Here is a 14,187-nt window from a genome sequence, read left to right as displayed (position 1 = left end):
CAAACTCGGGGTCTCCCTGGACCTGCAAAATGCCTCTGGTGATTCTTTCTTTGCCTCATTTTCTAAAGCAAATTCCCTGGGGCATCTCCAGTGTCCCTGCAGGCTCCCGGTGGGGAGTGGAGGAAGGGCAGTTGTCCAGGGTGGACAGAGGAGTCTATCTCCCTCCTGCCGCCTGGAGTCCAGCCTTTTCTTAGCCTGCTGAATCAGATCCCCTGAGGCTTAAAGAAACAAGAAACCGAGGTTCCTTCTGCTCTCTGGTGTTCTGCATCTGGTGTTCCAAGTACTGATGAGCTGCAGTCCACTTTAAGCAGACATGAGTTCAGTTGTGTGGACCCAGAGTGCTGAACTGGTCTTCCTGGCAAACTTCTCAAATCGAGTTTGATGCTGACTTCCGTGCCCTGTTTCATGTGAACACTGCCCTGAGACCAGCACTTGTCCTTGCTACCGGAATCGCACTTTACTGCAAATATGAGTGTGCGTGGAGAGCTCCCCCAAGGTTCCCGGCCTCTGAGCCAGTGCAGAGCCAGAGGGGATCTCCCTGGATAAACTCCACCGGCCAGAGGAGGGCCGTCCTCTTCACTGAGTTCCGTGCACTGATTACGGAGCTGTAGGCTGCTTCTCCTTCGGCAAATCGATCTCAGTTCTGAAAAGAACTGGCCGAAAAGCCAGTATTCCAACTCGGATCCAGAAGGTCAGCCTCGCACAAAAGGGACCGGGTTTCACTCTATTCCCTGTCAAGTTCTTCTTAGAGAAGGGGACAAAGACGACTGTGCTCACTGTTCGGTACCAGAGGGGAAGTTTAGAAGGAAAGAGTGCAGTGGTTTCTTGATTAGGGAAGGCCGTTTTCTGGTCGCCACGTCCAGGCGCCAGAGCCCTGAGGGAAGACCAGGGAAGGCGCCGTGGGGACCGATCGGAAGCAGGGTGCGTTCACTTTGAAACGCTGTTGCCAACTGTGCTCCTCAGCGAAACCAGACTCTCTCTGCGTTGTTTGCAGTGGAGCCATTGAGCTGCGCAGTCCAGGCCCAGGGTTCAAGTTCTGACTTGGTGTTTCCATTAGAGCAACTTTGGGAGAGGTATTTAATACGCCTTAGCTTCAATGACCTCAACTGTAAAATGAGAATAATAATTTCCCCACTATGGAGCTCTCAGGATTAAATGATTTAATTTATGTAAAGCTTGTAGAATAATGCTAAGGAGTATGAAAATCACTCAGAAAAAAGAAAAAAGGAGCTAATATTATTTATAAAATGGCGCTAGCAATGCCTACCTTCTAGGAGCGTTGTGGGGAGGGTCAGAAGAGCTAACATGTAAACATCCAGCACCTCCCAGGTCCTCGGCAACCTTCCATCTCTCCCCCAGCAGTGCTGGTGTACCTGCAACACAACTCATGAAGAAATGCAGCCGCTTGAAAGGGGAAAGCAGGGTGCAGATAAAGTGGGTGAGGGCACGTGAGAGCATATGGGACGTGGCAGGTTGTCACCCACAGCGGCCTTGGTCCCAGGAGGTCTTGCCATCTCGGCCTCTTGAGCCCCTGTGCCTCCAGCCTCTCCCCTTCGCAGAGCCGGCCCCCGGGCCCTTGGCTGATTCTCTCTCCTTTGATGGACCTCTGTCTGGAGGGTGGCTTTATTAAGAAGGTGGCCCCCAGCCTAGACCGAGGCTCTGGGCGACTGACCTTCATCTGGAAGTACTGTGCATCCTCCAGAGCAAACTTCCTGAAGGACCACAGACAAAGCATTTTTGCCTGTAGGCAATGTGGTCTGTTGCTGTGACTCAACCCGCCACTGTCACTGTAGGTCACCAGAGACGGCCCCCAGGGCCCGGGTGTGGCCGTGCTCCAGTGAAAGAGCAGTTAAGGGCACTGAAATTTCTATTTCATTTCGTTTTCACAAGTCACAAAATACTAGTCTTTTTTCTTGATTTTTTTTCTCAACCATTCGAGAATATAAAAACTGCTCTCAGCTTGCAGGCCACACAAAACCAGATTTGGGCTGGGTGTGGTGTGGGAGCCCCAGTTCACCCTTTGTGGGTGCCTTTTTCAGTCTAGATTTTCTTTTGAAAATATCTAGTCATCCCTTATTTTTATTCTAATTAGATGTTGGACTTAACGCCAACCTTACAGGCTCAGCACGACATACGTGGGTTCCCCAGTCACCTCCTCTCCTTTTATAGACGTGATTTGGATCATCCTACGTGTGACTGTGAACTATGGTGTGGACTCCTGTGTTAATAGACGCGGGCAACTTTGAGCTTTTTATTCTTTTCACTTCCATTCTGATTCAGTGTCTAATGAGCATTCATTAGTTTTTTATTAGAATAAAATACGTATACAACAAACACTGCCACTGTCAGCAAAGTGCACACTTCGGTGGCGTGAAGTGCACGCACAGTGCCGTCGGGCCTCACGGCTGTCGGCTCCAGCATGTCTTCATCTGCCCGTCGTTAATGCGTTTCTGCCCCTTTGGAGGCTGTCTCGGCAACAGTGCAGGCAACAGTCAACACTTAATAAGCATCTAAACAACCCTGCACTTACTGGGTTCAGAGTCAAAGAGAGAAATTAAAACAGCTAGACTGATTTTCAGGAGAAAAAAACTGCAGTTATGTTTAATCTAGCTTAATACTTTTTCTTTCTTGATTTTTCTCATACTCTGCTGTCCTTTAAAACATGCAATTATACACACTATCACTTTGTAGGTTTTGCTATTCAAGACTTATCCAAAAAGACTTTTTATTTTTTCCTCCAATAGCTGTAACTCCAGTCTCTGTTTCTTGATGAAGAGCAGCACCCCAAGACTGTAGCCATGAGACCAAACCAAGTGACGTCCAGTTGGTATGAAGAAGTAAAATCAGTGTGCGGCTAGTTCCTCATCTTTAGTCTATAGACATAGACATCTGTGACATATAATGAAAGTAAAATAATAAATGGCCTGAGATATTACAGATGCTATATCTATATGGGTCATCTGTATGTAAAGAACCCTCTAGTCTCTACAAGGAGAGGCCTAACAGACCCCATTCTTACTGTCTGAAAGTGTGAGTTGGTGTAAGCGGTTTGTCCCAACGTCTGATTTCTCCAAACCAGGCACCATCAGATTCATGCAGAAAACGGACTGGACCCCAGTGCTCACCTCGTAGTCAAGATCCATGGGAGCGAACACAGAGCTGAGTCAAGAGATGCTGGCATCAAACATTCTTTTAGGCAGTTTTTCACCAATAGAAGCTTTAATTTAAACTTGTCAGGAAGAAGGTGCTAGAAGGTCACGCTCCTGGCATCCCCAGTTGGCGTCACCTACCTAACCTCCAGTTCCTGTTTTTTTGCATGAGGAAGAAACATGCCTTAGGAATCACGTTATCTGGCATGTGGGGTATTTAAAAGACTGATGTGTGACCTCTGAACTCTATCTACTAACCTTAACACTTCAGACCATTTTTTTCCCTCCGGAAGAAGAAGAGGTAAATTGTTTGCTAAGATTCTTGAGTTTAATTGAAGAATGCATTTTCCCCACGATCTGTTCTCAGGCAGGAGTTACAGCGTCAGAGGGTGAATCCAGTTACCAAGTTCTCTCTCTTCTCACCTGTCAGCGCTGCTGTGTGTGACGGAAAGAAAACAGACCCTTAAATAGGCGAGAGGCCTGTGATCTGTGGCCCCGAGAATGCACTGGAAACCTTAGGAAAGTCATGAATGTGGTGAGCCACACCCCCGCTAGCCGGGACCATTGTACCATTCAGGCTGCACTTGCTCTCCTGTTGAAATGACAACAGACCAGTAGTCTGGGCCTGAATGGGCTGCAGAATTTGATATGGCAAATCCCTGTAATTGGATTGTTAGACATGGGCCTGGAGGGACCTTCGCTTTGGCTTCTGTCTGGATCTTATTACTGCAGCTAAAGAATCCCAGGGTGCTCACAACGAACGGCTCTTAGCACCGGAATGGCTTTCCTGGACATCTCTGGGCTGTTCGGCCTCCGAGGTGCCCAGCAGATCCTGCTTCAACACAAAACCACTGCTTGTTTCCCCACCAAGCCAGCCCACAGAACCGGCCTCACGGGCGAGCGGCCTGTATGGTGGCACAGGACCCACACTCGAAAGGCCCCACACTTGGTTCAATGCTCTGCTGTTGCTGTCTTGAGATACTGTTTCTGAGCAAGGAGGCCTGCGTTTTCATTTTGCACCAGGCCTCACCAGGTGTGTGGCCAGTCCTGCCAGCAGGCTGCAGCCGCTCTTACCCAGCCACACTCAGCTGTCTGTGCAGGTGGTCAGCGATCGTCTAGCACCCTCTCTCTCGGATCCTGCCCTGGCTCTTGCCTCCTGCTCCCCTCCAGACTCCTCATCTTCCTGCCCTGGGCTTTCCCACCTGGCTCCCTGCTGCTTTGACTTGACCTGCCTGGACCCCTTGGACCTGATGTCGGAAACTGGTTCCCCTCAAGTTAAATGCTCCTCCGGCTGCAGACTCTATTCACCCCTTGGTTTTTCCCACTTGTGACGATTTCGGGTAAATTCACTGCCCAACCCAGCTCTAATCCCGACTCCTAACCTAGACGAGCCCCAGCCCTAAGGGATCAGTTAGCTGGTTCTATTTTGGGAGAGTTATCTTGGACTTTGGTTAAAAATTACTTATATTAAGCCAAAAATCTACTTCCTTAACTCCGATACATTATCTGGTAAATGGGATAGATAGCTGGTTATTGAAACAGCAAGTAAATTCATGCAAGAATGGCCTTGGCCAGTTTGGCTCAGCGGTTAGAGAGTCTGCCTGCGGTCCAGAGAGACCCGGGTTCGGTTCCTGCTAAGGGCATGTACCTCGGTTGCAGTTTGTCCCCGGCCCTGGTTGGTTGTGTGGGTGGCAGCCACTCGATGTGTCACTTTCACATCGATGTTTCTCTCTCTCTCTCTTCCTCTCTCTCCCTCCCACTCTATCTGAACAACAAAAAAAGGAAAAATGTCCTCAAAATCCTCGGGTGAGGATAAAAAAAAAAAATTCATGCAAGAATGAATTTATTGAAATCAAGCATGTCTGTTCTAGTTGACAATACAAACACTGCCTCCCCGTGATGAACACATCAGAATGGTCCTTCCAGTCATGGCTCACACATCTCCACAACCAGCCTCCGACTCCCGGGTCACCTCCTCCCTCGGGCCACCCTTCCAGCCTCCAGTACACCTGGCTCTCGGTCCCCTGCGCCTGTTCACAGGAGCTTACTCATGGCTCTTTGTCCAAACTCTTCTCTGACCCCCGTCACCAGGCCTGGCATGTCATTTCATGGTGACAAACGTCTTCCTAAAAATCTTCCTTTACTGGGTTCTGCTTTCACGCCCCTCTAACTGCCCCCACACTCTGAATTTTCCCGGCTCTGGCACAGCAGTGGTTACCCTGGATGATGCCCTGGGTGTCGTCCTGCAGTTACGACTGCCAGGGCCCAGGCCATTGCAGCCGACCGTTGCGTCCCTGACAGAACCGAGGATTGCTCTGGTTACAGTGACCACAGATCCCCCCGAGGGGCGAAGCTCCATCGTTCCCTTTCAGCAGGAGCAGTCTTTGATGTCACAAATCACAAGAAGTACAGCCAGCACTGTCTCAGGGTGACCGGGAGCCCCCACCATGTTCTCTCCATCCTGAGGACTCTGCTCTGAGCCTGGGTCGCTCAAGGCCTTCCAGCCCCGTCATCAGGTGGACCAGCTCGGGGCACGGAGGGCAGCTGGGGCTCCTGCGAGAGCCTTTCTGCGGTCACTAGCCCGCCCACACGTAGGGTCCCTTCCTGTCGCTCTTCACTGTATAAATCGTGTTTTTCTGAGTGCTTGGCAGGGTAAAGACTTGGATTCAGGCTGGACAACAGAGAAGACAAGCTGGCTGTCAGTCTGAGAAGCATCTGGAAGGTCTCTGCACAAGTCGAATCCTTTCACACAGGTCTGGATGAAGGGCTCAGGCAGGGTGGACCAGGTCACAAAGCCAGGTCAGGATGGTCACGGAGTCCAGCAGAACTCATTAACTCACCAATCAGACCCACGCGGCTGCTTGCCTGGACTTCAGCTCCACGACCAGCCTGCCAGGGGGTGGGCGCTGACTCGGCTTTGACCACCACCACTGACATCACCCTTCAGCTGGCTGCTCCCCAGATCTCTGGTGAAATCTGTCCAGCTCACCAGCACTCAGCACTGACTCGGACCATCCTGGACTCAGGGTCCAGATCGACAGTCACTGCCAAGTCTCAGCTAGAAGTTCTTTGAGAAGAGGCCACTGTGACTCCTAGCACAGGCCCTTCCCTAGTCAGAGCGAGGGCCTCGCCAGGTGCCCAGAGTGCAGACGCCCTCTCCGAGTCCCGGGGAGCAGAAGCTTCCCCCGGGGCTGAGCAGCTGGCTGCACCCGCAGAACTGGGACCCACTGTGGCCATGACAGCCAGCTACTCCTGCAAGTTCAGGCACGAACACTCAGGGGAGGACCCAGGGACCTCACAGTTCCCTTACATTCCCTTATTATCGTTTTCTTATTTGAGTATTTTGTCAATGACTTCATTGTTCTTCAGCCTAAAACTTTTAGTACAGTCTTTTAATTAAATAATTTAAATTAAATACATATTTTATTTTATTTAAACATATAAATTCTATTTAAAACAAATGAAAACCGAATAGTATTCACTTTTTTAAAAAGCAGCATAGCTGAGAGGCTGGACTTCTGACCTACTTTCCCCGGACACGCTGACCCTGCCTGGATCCCAGGCGCTGTCTGGCCGCCGGGCCTCGGGGCTGGGCTTGCCTCTCCTGTCACGTGGCGTGGCCACTCCTGCTTCTGAATCAGGGCAGCGATGATTCAGTGATGCGGGCCTGCTTTTATTTTTACAAGTGTCTTCCGAGCAAGGCCTGCTCTGAGCTTCTGGGCCTTTCCTTGGCTCCACTCCAACAATGTGACTGATTTCCTGTGCTGAGGGTCCTCAGGCCAGGACTCCTCATCTGAGCCACCACATCAGAGCCTGAACACACTCAGTTCGCTGAGGGAGGGCCGTTCCACAGGCCACGTGGTGCTGGGACAAAAGAGGAGGCTGAAGTCTGGGCGTGGATCCTGGCTTTGCCCCTCAGTAGCTGTGTGACTTTGTACCAGCTAGTTAACTTTTCTGGGCTCCCATTTCTACATCTGCACAACGGGACGCACAAACCTGGATACAAAGAGAGAAATGAGCTCAGGCCCCAGAGTGGGTCAGAAATGCATTCAAGCCCCAGGCCCGGGTCTTGCTCCATGGGGACGGGGCGCAGCCTCAGCTTTCAGCGTCCCTGAGGCAGGGGCCATCTCTGCGCATGCTCTGCAGGGGGTGGGGTGGGGTGGGGGTGGGGGATTAAAGGCAGGCAGTATGTGCCGCGCTGGGCACGTGGTTAGGCACTGAAGAAATGTCTTGTTGTCTACAGCAGAAAGATAAAACACACCACATATTTCCTCTGTGGACTTTTGAAAGAATCAGATTGCGCTGTGAACTATAAAGTAATGTAGAATGTCGTTATCATGATTGGAATTCATTTTTTCTCTCAGACCTTTCAAACCTTGAAAAAGTTGGAAAAAAACAGTACAATAAATATCTGAACTTCCTTTTTCTAGATCCACCAATTATTGACATTTGTTTACTCTATATATCTATAGCTACCTCAATCTCTATTTATCTACTTAACATCTTTCTATAATTTCTTGAATCATTTGAAAATATGTTGTAGACATCATACTCTATACCTAAATCCCTTATATGTCTAAGAATAAGGTTATTCTTCTATATAACTAAGTACTATTATGACCAAGGACTTTAACATACTATCTAATATGTTAAATAATGTTAATCTAATAATATTATCTAATATACAATCTATACTTAAACTTCCTCAGTTATCCCCACAACTTTGCTTATAGCTATTTTTTGTTTCCATACAGGATCACACATTTCATTTGGTTTTTATTCCTTTTTAATTTTCTTTAATCTGGAACTGTGCCATCCAATGCAATGCCACCATAGGTAGATACTGAGCACTTCAACTGTGGTCAGTCCAAACTGATTGCACTGATCATCACACACAAAAAGAATGATCTCATTTGTTCTTGTTTTCTTGTTTTTTTTTATCCTCACCCGAGGACATTTTTCCATTTTTTTTGTTCAGATAGAGTGGGAGGGAGAGAGAGAGAGAGAGAGAAACATGATGTGAAAGGGACACATCAAGTGGCTGCCACCCACATGACCCAACCAGGGCCGGGGACAAACTGCAACCGAGGTACATGCCCTTAGCAGGAACTGAACCAAGTCTCTTGGGACTGCAGGCTGACGCTCTAACCACTGAGCAAAACTGGCCAGGGCAAGAATGATCTCATTTGTAATTCTTACATTGATTGCATGTTGAAATATAGTACATGGAATATATTGAGCTAAAAGTGCATTATTAAAGTTAGTTTTACCTGTCTCTCTACTTTTCAATGTGTCTGTTTAAAATTGCATTTGTGGCTCACATTATATTTCTATTGGACAGCACTATTCTACAATATTCTCTCCTGCCATTTTGTTTTTTCATGACATGGACATTTTTGAAGAATCCAAGTCAATTTTTCTGTAGAATGCCCTACAATCTGAATTTATCTGTTTCCTTTTGACTAGATTCTGGTTAAATCTTCCTGACAAGAATACAACCTAAGTGGTGTTGGTACTCCCAGGGTGTCTCATTGATGGAACCTCAGAGTCTGATCACTCAGTTAAAGTGGCATCTGCAGGTCTCTCCAGTATGAAGGTCCCTTCCCCTCCTTGTAATCAATGACCTCAGGAATAATCCTTCAAGACTGGGTAAACATCCTGCTCCAACGACCTTTTACCCAGGGGTTTTAACATCCAGTGATGTCCTTTGCCTCTATAAATTATACATCAGTGGTTGCAAAACTCACAGGTGTCTTACTTGTCATTTTAACTCAATGGCTTGACTAATTTTCTGTTTATGGCTTTTATGCTAAGACAGAATGAATAATTCTCTACTTTCTAAATCTTGTATCACTGGTTGTATAAGCATTCCATTCTGTAGAATGTGAAATACAACATAGTTCTATAATCTTTATTGATGATCATCTAGGTCATTTCCTTTCTTTCTATTAAAAATATTGATTCCTTGTCCAGCTGGTATGGCTCAGTAGTTGAGCATCAACCTATGCACCAAGAGGTCACTGGTTCGATTCCCAGTCAGAACACATGCCCTGGTTGTGGGCCTGATCCCCAGTGGGGGGCGTGCAGGAGGCGGCCAAACAATGTTCTCTCTCATCGATGTTTCTATTTCTCTCTCTCACTTCCTCTCTTTTTAAAATCCATGGATGGCTCAATCGTTTCCTTCCTTGAGTCTCCTTTTTAGAGTTCCTTTTTTGAGTTATATCCCTAGAGAGATATTGCTGAGTTTGTTTAGTTAAATTTTTGACACATGTAGTTTGATGGACCTCCATAAATATTGCTCAGTTCACACTTTTACTGAATCATCCTGGGTGTTTTCTGCAAAAGAACAATAACCACAACACAAATCGGTTTAAATGATAAAGACCAGAACTCCAGATGAAAGGTACGATACATGTGGTTTTCACTAGATTTCATTTTTTAGAGACGCTGGTAGTAACTCACCAAGCAGACTTCATGTCTGCAGTTTGAAAACACTGGCTTAAAATTCTGAGTCCATTCTGGAGCTGGGGAGGGGTGGCTACCTGAACAAATCCCAATGTCCTTTGTTAGCAAAGGAGGAAGGACATCCATCACCTTGTCTACACGGGGTAACAGACACACCCGCCCCCAAGCTTTCTAGTCTTTGCCAATCTATAAGTGAATAAATCGTCTTCTTAAATTTCATTGATATAACAGTGATATTTTATGGGCAAGCAATATCGTATAGTACAGGCTCTGTAAGAGACCTGCCTGGGGTCACAGTCTGTAACCACCACTTATCAGCTGTGTGACTTTAAGCCAGTTACTTAATGTCTCTGTGCCTCTAGCTCCCCATCTCTAAAATGCAGAGAATTTTTACCTCATAGATTTGTTGTGAGGATTAAAAGATAATTCGTATAAAGTGCTTAGCACAGTAAGTGCGTTTCAAAAAGCAACAGCTCTTTCCAGGGCCGGGGACAAACTGCAACCGAGGTACGCGCCCTTCGCGGGAACCGAACCTGGGTCTCTCTGGACTGCAGGCCTACGCTCTAACCGCTAAGCCAAACTGGCCAGAGCTGCAACAGCTCTTTCATTTGCAGATTTCTGCTGCCCCATCGGGATGAAATCTGGGTCTGAACTCAGCACACCTGGGGGAAGTCAACCGACACTCGGACACTCGCGATCTGCGGGCACTGCTATCCTGGTGGGACGCCCGAGCTCAGGGAAGGACTGCTGGGGGGCAGTGTGGACAGAGACCTGGGCCCTGTGAGGCCAGAGAAGAAGGTGACAAGGACTCTGACCTCCGGGAGCTTCATAAGGAAAAGAAGAAAAACATGAACACAAACGCCCTCAGCGGGGGTGTTTCATGTACATAGTGCCCACAGCTCCTTGTCCGTCACTTGTCCGTGGGTCCCTGGCTGTCTCCTGCAGGGACCTCGGTCTGGTACGAGCCCCCACTTTAGGCAGCGCCGGCAGCTGCTGACCAGTGTGCGCCGGGCAGAGGGTAGACGGGCCAAGTCCGTGCGCTTGGCGCCCGTAGGGAGCCGCGGGAGCAACCGCACGTTGTTCTCCTTGGGTTTGTTTTCCCTCCGGGATCCTGGCGGTTTGTGTCTCCTTAGTAGGGGAGGGGAGCCTAAGGATCTAGGGGAAATAGGGAAGGGCGAGAGGATTAAGAGGAGGAAAAATTGTGAGTCCTGGTGAAAGACGGGCTGCAGCGGGAGGGTCTGAGAGCGATGCGCGGGCTGTCGGGGGCCTGGACGCCTTCTAGGCCCAGCGCGGCCGGCCGGGCATTCGCTCGAGGTCTGTCTCCACGTGGCTGTCCTGTGAATGTGTACAGGCTATTTCAGCTGAGGTGAATACCATACAGGGGACTTGCCCTAACTGCAAAGTGAAGAACCAAGGGGAGCAGGTAGATCCTAGAAAACACACAAACCCCTCAGAAGAAGTGAAATGTGGCATCCCTCACCCAGACGGTGCCATAGCTGAAGCCAGTGGGGTGACAAGTGAAGAGAACGTTGGAAATAGTGGGTGGAAGGTGGGTAACAATCATAGCTCACACGCACAGTGTTCTTTGTCTCTGCGACTCTTCTCCCTGGTGAGTTTATGCCAGTAGAACAGCAGGAACCCCAGAAGGAAAGCAGTTACTTTCTGAAACATCTCCGTGCCAAGTGCTTTACATGAATTCTCTCTTCTAATCCTCACAACAGATCTGTAAGGTAGATATTTTTATCCTCATTTTCGATATGAGGAGTCAGAGGCTCCTCAACAGAGAGGTTAAGTAACTTGCTTAAGGTCACCCAGCGGGTCCGCGGTGGTTCCAGACCAGGAGCTGAGGCAGGCCTCTCGCACTTGCACTGTACAATATTGCTTGTGTACAAAATTCACCAGTAACAGGACAAAAGGCAGCTGCTTTCTGAAATGTACATGCCCCCAATAGTGTTCACTCAAGAGTGATGTCCCCAGATTGGTGACAGCCGTTATTGTAGGTTAACGGTGACATTTCTAGTAACCTTAAAAAGCGCCTGAGGTTTGGAGGAACCACTTCTTTAACCTTCATTGTGGGAAATATCAAATCTAAGTCATCTCTACTCTGTGACTAATATTTGTTCTGCCCCTGGAATGACTAAGCCACCAAGATAGATTATTCTCTAATGACATATGCTACATAACACCGACTTCTACTAAGCCAGCCTTTGAGTCCGGGCCTGGGGAGGAGATTGTATCTCTGTCTTTCAAAACTGGGCTAAAAGGGGCAGTGTCTGTTAGCATCACAGCGAGGGCACCCCCCAGGATGCCTGATGGTCCAGCTCACTCTCAGCCCCTCCCTAATGAACCTACTTCAGGCTCATTGTGGGGAGCTCACCATGACCTGTCTCCCTGAGAAAGGGGTGCTGGGGTAGGCCAGGCCTTGGGGCCCCTCAGGGCCCTCCCAGGCATCATGCCTCCCCCTTGGGTGGTTTTACAGTTCTCAGGGCCACAGAAACAGGTGGTGTTAAATTAGGCAACAAATTAGAAAAAAGCCCCAATGCCTTTATTTTTAAGCAGACCCCATCTGAGGTCCTTTCTCACTCTGACATCCTATAATTATTATCCTCATAAATATTTATCTAGACAACAGCACATAAATCAGTGGATGACTTCCCTTGTTACTTATAAACCGGAAGGGTCAGAGGTCATTAAGTGTCATGAAATTGAAATTGCTTCAGTTGTTGAACTAGAATAACTGAATGTTTGAGGGCTAATTATTGATGTACTTAACCTCTTTCCAAAATCCTGGCCTTTTCCCCAGCTTCTCAGAATAAAGAAAATCTGATGAGACCATTCCTTGTTTAAAACCTGTCAGGGTCTCCCTCTTACCCCCAAGATAAAATCCAACCCTTTTATCATGGTAAAGAAAGTTCATACTCTTGCTTGCCTTTTCAGCCTCAGTCGCTCAGCACCCCTCACTGCGGCCCCTAAGCCCGAGACTTACTGCACCTACACACCAAGGGCCCAAGGCACCCCCTCGTCCTGCAACTCCCCCTACCCATCCTCCCCTGGCTTAGCGATTCCTCATGATTCTGTCTCAGTGAAGATGTCACTTCCTCCTAGCAGCTTCCCCCGACTCGGGGTGCTCCCATAGAACACATCTCCTTCTCTGACCATACATCCTTGAGAGCCAAGACTGTGCTGCGCTCAAGCTATATTCCTGACACCCAGGCGTGCGGTCTGGCACTTAGTAGATGCTTGATAAATATTTCTGATCGAATGTCATCCATGCCCATATGATTGGGTGTTTTGCTATTTAGCATTGAGCCTCCGTTTTCTCCGCATACTCTCTGCCACAGCCGAGTGACACATTTGCTCCCACCACAAGCTGACCCTCCTCTGGCAGTCAGGTGGCAGTCTTGTCCCGGCCCCTGGAACACGCCAGTCAGCCTCAGCCCCATGTAGGAACTGGAACGGTGCATTCAGAATCGGCTTTCATTCACAAGAAGGGTGAGCCTGTGGGAATTCCTTTAGGACCAGGGGACTGTGCAATCACAGCTCGAGGCCAAGAGAAGCACGCCCACGAGGCACAGGATGGTTGACAGCAAGAAAAACATGAGTGCGGGACACTGGTTAGGGAGCCAAGACAGCAGCCAAAGTAAACTGGGCAACTGGGAGGAAGAGCCAGATTTGAACTGCAGGCAGGATGCGGCAATTATTAGATAAAGGTACAAAAGAGAGAGGCGCAAAGCTGATGTCCAGCTCTTGGGGCTAGACAATCGGGAGGCAGGTGATACCACTAACAGAAGCAGGAATCATTAGAGGGGTCGTGTGAAGTGTTTTTTTGTTTTGTTTTGTTTTTTAGGGAGGAGGGGTGTGCACTGGATCTGCTAACAGAGTATGCAAGCTAAAAAGAGCAATTATTCAAATAAGAATTACAGATAACATGCTTTATGTGATTCTTATGTGCCAATCACTTGACAAAATTAACTTCTTTAGTGAATTCTTGCTGCAGCACTGTGAGGCAGATTATATTATTCTCCCCGTTTTATAGATAAGGAAACTGAGGCTTTACTCACGTGTCTGCATTCACACAGCTGTTCTTGGGTGCAGAGATGGGATTGGGCCTGGGCTCTGTGACCCCAGCACCTTCAGCAGGTGGACTCCAGGGTGGTCCACATCAGAGTGCTGGTCGAACACTGTGTTGGACGAAGTAACCAAAGGAGACAACATGCAGAGGAAAGAGTTGGAAGCCAAAGATGAACATCGAAGGCTAGGGGTGAGCAGGAAAGGGGAAGACAGGACACTAGAGGTGAGACTAAGCAGCAGCAGCAGCTGAGAAGGGAATGGACAGAATAAAGCATCATCAGATAAGGTGGAAACACCTTCTAGAAGAGAATGATGACAGTATCAAGTGCCGTATAGAGCAGTACAAAAAGGGAAGCACTTTAAGGCCAAGGGATGGTTCGTATTTGTTGATTGGTCAGATTAATAATCAATATGTTTTCTGAGTGTTCCTGGTACCTGCAGAGCAGAAAGAAGAGAAATGCTGAGAAAGCAATTTGGGTAACATGAGCAGCATTCATAGAAT

Source organism: Molossus molossus, unplaced genomic scaffold, assembly GCF_014108415.1.
Source record: "Molossus molossus isolate mMolMol1 unplaced genomic scaffold, mMolMol1.p scaffold_m16_p_23, whole genome shotgun sequence".
Lineage (NCBI taxonomy): Eukaryota > Metazoa > Chordata > Mammalia > Chiroptera > Molossidae > Molossus > Molossus molossus.
Note: the sequence above shows the minus strand (reverse complement) of the source record.